This window comes from Pseudochaenichthys georgianus, chromosome 23, assembly GCF_902827115.2.
Source record: "Pseudochaenichthys georgianus chromosome 23, fPseGeo1.2, whole genome shotgun sequence".
Classification (NCBI taxonomy): domain Eukaryota; kingdom Metazoa; phylum Chordata; class Actinopteri; order Perciformes; family Channichthyidae; genus Pseudochaenichthys; species Pseudochaenichthys georgianus.
Window position 1 is genome coordinate 2,388,522 of NC_047525.1, and position 4,884 is coordinate 2,393,405.

Sequence of the window (4,884 nt, forward strand, 5' to 3'; positions counted from 1 at the left end):
GCCCTGCTGTGTTTTGGTGTTTTTGTGCAGCCTTGGTTAAACAGCTCAGATTGTCGTAGCCTTTCCAATTCCATGCCCCCTTTTCGGTCCCAAAAAGCAAGCACTCCCAGCAGTAGAGCCTTTTGTGACTAACTGAGCCCGTAAGCCACGGGTATCTTTCCCAGACTAGCCTGGAAATGGCGAACATAGCCTTTAGCAACTTGATTCAGCTCCAGATTTGCAGGCGTTGGGCGCCCTTTTTTTACAATGTCCGTCTTTTCAGTGAATTGTTGTCTTGAAAAAGGAACTGACAATAATTCCGCAACAACATCTTCTTCACCTGTTGCCATGTCAACGTTAAACTGAATAAAACAGAAAATGAATTATTACGTCCCATCGATAGTATATCCTGTGTCTCGCACCTGTCAGAACTAACGGGCCTTCTAGCATACCCTGCACCGTGGGAAACTCCGAAAGAATACGCCCATTGGCTACAAATCAATATATGATTGGTTGATCAAACTGTCAGAGTGTTCGCTCTCATTCAGTGAGAACGACCAGGGCCTTCTATCAAGGATACAGAATACCCACAAACAGATCTGATTGGTTGCATTTCTTTTCTAAAAAATGCGTAGTGCAAGGTCCGAGAAGGACAAACAAAACCACGTAACACTGTTTATTACAGATCAACAACACAGATACGATTCTCATTTATAAAATGTATTTACATTTTATTAAATTGTATTTATATAATTAAATCGATAAATGTCTTTTTTTTATCTGAGTTTTCAGGGTATTCTCTGAATACCTTGAAGGCCCTGACGGTTCGCCACTGATGGGAGCTGAGCTCCCATAAGGAGGGGTCTGAGCTCCCACGGACGCAGTGAAATCATACATCTTTGGGGGTCGCTAATACATTACCAACAATCATTATTTTAATCACAAATAATGCATGTGTCAATGTAAAGAGTATTATTTACGTTAACAAGGTAAATAGGCTAAAAGAAAAACATGTTTTCCAAAAGAACCATGCATCTCTTGAATGACAATATGCCTGCGCTCCGCGGCTAGCAGCGCAGTAGAGTTGTAGCATAATAGACCGTTCGTGATGGACTTTTAAAGGTAAGAAGACGTTTAAAGATTTATATTGTGGATATTATCAGAACATCTGAATCAAATTAACTACACATGTGTATTAAAGGATGTTAGTGGATTATCCCTTCAATCAGTATATTTGACGTTTACAGATAACAGATTAGGCTAGAATGGCGGATAACGTTAGCAACACACGTTAACCACAAACGTTAACCACGAACAGCCTATTAATCCTTTCTCCTGATGTTATTTCCTCCAACGTTGTGGAATTAGAGAAAAGGGGCTTCTTAACGTGCTTTTGTCCGGGGTGGAGGGAGTTACATATTAGTTCAATATAACATTGGGGTGTGTGATTGTAGTGGGTGGAGGTGGTGAAATGAGGATATCCATCTTGGAGTTCAAGCTAGTATAATATAGTTAACGTTACACAATAATAAGGAAGAGAGCTATTTTTGTGATACATCCCTATTGATATGGATTTAGAGTGCATATTTGAGACTTCCAAACAGTAAACAAAAACGATACTTACGGTTGAGTGTTTTTAGCAGAGTCATATGTGTTTGTGATTCTGTTGACTATTACCTGTCTGTATTATGTTGCAGCTCAGCTGATGTTGGATTGATGGCAAAGGGAGAGGGACTTAAGTGAGAGTGAAAACACAAGGTACGTTTAAAATAGGTCGACAATTTCCCATCCTATAGGTTGCTAGATGTATCTAACCCTTTCTCCGGTCTCCCTCTCTCAGCACAAGAACCCCAGGGGGATTCAATGGAGCCTGAAGACCTGCAATGAGACCCTCACCCTGCACCTGAGTCTCAACTCCCAGAGCTTTGCAAGCCTCTCCCTGTTCCTTATTTTGATTAAACAGATGTTAAGCTTCCCAATGGTGTGGTCTTCGTTTTGTGAAAAATATGCTTAACTCAAATATGTTGTTGTTGCTGTTGTTGTCTTTTGTGATAGTTAAATTGCTCCTGCTGACTTGAGCCAGCCATTCTTTCCTCCTCTCTGTGTCAGTGGGGAAACCTTACATTCATACTCCTTTCTCTGAGCGCTTGGAGCATCCCCAGGCAGCACAGCATTTATGTTCAGGTTCAAATTTGAGTCGGACTATTTAATGTTTTTTGAGCAGTGCATTGATAAAGAAAACCTTAAGGTTCATGCCTGTTTTTGAAGAGCGCGGTTGAATGTTTGCATCAGCAAAGCCTTTCACTGTTGTATAGATTTTTTTTTTGTATACTTGGTTTGGTTTTTATATTTACTGTATTTGCTTTTTCGGTTCTGTTATCTTAATGATTGTTCTGTTATATGATAAATGTTGTAAATAATAAATGCTTTTTCTTTCATTCTATGAAATGCAGTGCAATGTATCATTTGAAATATATGGACTAGATATGAGTATGCACAGAACTGACTAAATGAATAATCAATTAAAACAAATATTAAATAATATACTTAAATACACTAATATATAATTTAAAACAAATATTAAATAATGAACTTAAATACACTAATATAGAATATATGACTTTTTATACCACATTTAATACATTCATGCATTTAATTAGTAGGAAGTTTTTATATTTAGTCGAGTGCAGATTAATTATATTTAGTCAGTGCAGATTTGTATTTGTACTTATTGAAGTTGTCCAGCAGATGATGCTGTTTGTGTCATTAGGATATCCATACACCCATCGGACGTCCAGCCCCGTCCACAACCGACCCCGCCCCATTCTGCGTTCCGCAGCCAGGGCCTATAGCCCCGGGCCACTGTTTTGATATTCCGTTGAAGAAGTATACTATAGGCTGTGACGTAATAACATTTTTTTTTTTTCGAGGGAAGAGGGGGGTGGGGTCAGAGGGCCTAGGTAGAAAAGTTACGGCTCGCCACTGCTCTTGTAGTTTTTTTAGCTAACAATTGTTCTTATTGTCAGTTAGCGGAGTTTCTTACTTTAAAAGGGTATGAAACATTAATAGTTTCAGAAATGTTAAGAAGCCCTGAGACATAGTCTCGTAAAAAAACGGTTTGAAAAAAAACAGTTTGAAACGTCAGGAAAAGTGAAAACGGTGTATTTCTCCATCTGAATGTGGTGCACTTTTACAAAAAGCATTCTCTCTACGTGTGTGTTGCTGCATGTAGCAGCTGTGTGTGTGTAAACTGCTCCTCGCCGTCGCAAGCAGGTGGGGGAGAGAGGATTGGAAAGATTGATTTTCGCAAACATTTTCACACGCTAGCTGTCCGGGAGTACTTCCATTCACTTCGTCTTAATCTGTAGATGTGATTAGATCGTTTGTCCATTTTGATGGTGAAAAAGACAGGGAAATGTCCGGTTCAAAATGTTTAATATAGACTTATAAGCACTAAGCTTCAGGCGGCAGGGTGTCGTATAGAGATAAGAATCGCCCCTTGGTGCGCGGGGGCAAGACGTGCTTAGGTGGCAAAGAGTGACAGCCAATACAATCGCAACATTACTGATGCTGTCCATGGAGCTGAACCACTGTCTTAGCCAGCTGATATTTCTTCTGTTCGCCGGTTCGACACCCGGTTGGGGCAAAGTCTGTGATACATAATCAAAGATAAAGAGCTATCTATGAATCAATAAATGTGAATCCTAATTTGTTATAGTAACTGTTATTGTGTTTATATGTATTTATTACCTTCAAAAGAAAAACTCCGAAGGTATTATTTATATTTAAGATATGGACCATGTAGTATAAATAATTTACTTATGAATGAGACATGTAGATATTAATCAAGAAAACATCTTTATTGTAAACAACAGAAACAAAGCAGATTATGTACAAAACATATAGTATATAAGTAACAAAATAAGGTAGAAGTAAATAAAGTAAATATAAAAAAGTAAATAAAGCAGTAGTAAATAGAGAATGAAATAATGTAAATGTTTTAAAACACACAGGATGACAATTTGGCATTAACAGACACACAGGAGGAAAACAACAGAAGTGATATCCCTATTCATGAAAACAAACCTTGTCATGTTCCCTTTTCAGCCTCCCATCTTTTCTTTTCAGCCTCATAAAAAACAGACTCCTTGAAGCTCTTCCAGGTCATCTGCTTCTCCATGCCCTATCCCTGTAGAGTGAGAACACTCTAGCAGGACAGGACACATACTTCCCTGCTACTCCTGGGAATCCTGTGTGTATGTGAGGACTGTTTGGGCCCTGCTTGAGTTCCTTTCTACAAAATCCGCATTTTCGACCTTTGTGCTCTGGCTCAGTGTTCTTTCTTTTTAGCTGGACTCTTGCCTCCACCCTTTGCTTCATAGCTTCCAGTTCCCGCGGAAAGAAAGCTGTCTCGGCAAAGTCTCCAAAGGGCATTTTAGGGTCTGTCAGACCTTCAGCACCATAAGCTTTAAAAAGGTTGGTGGAGCAGTACAAGTCTGACAGTGCCCTGCATATAGAGGTGGTGGATGGAAGAGCCATCATATTCAAAGCGGGCCTTTGGCTAGCCGCAGGAAAGACACCTTTTTGTCTGTTTCTTCTTTTGTTGTTGTTGTTGTTGTTGTTGCTGGTTGGCCATAATGTTTCTGACCAAATTCTCAACATGTTCTAGTGTCAGAGGTGTGGCCGGGGTCTGAACAGGAGGTGTGGGGTTGGCATGGTAACAGCTGGCACCCTGGTGGTTTCACTACCCTCTGTGAGAGAGTGCCAGAGGACCTGCCTCTCTTGCAGTTTCTCCGGGCTGATGTTTATGGAGGAGCTGGTGTTCAGAAGCTTGCTGAGATGCTTCACATACTGACACATGTGGTGTTTTGTAGTTGGGTGAAGCATACTATTTGGGTCTGTGCA

General features: G+C 40.0%; 1 long non-coding RNA gene across 1 annotated transcript; it reads left to right on the plus strand.

The window, feature by feature from the left end:
- The first annotated feature begins 1,062 nt into the window (after positions 1-1,062).
- LOC139432989 (uncharacterized) lies at positions 1,063-1,920 on the plus strand. The gene is made up of 3 exons (XR_011642558.1): positions 1,063-1,101; positions 1,677-1,737; positions 1,820-1,920. It is a non-coding gene; the product is annotated as an uncharacterized lncRNA (long non-coding RNA).
- Positions 1,921-4,884: the final 2,964 nt, after the last annotated feature.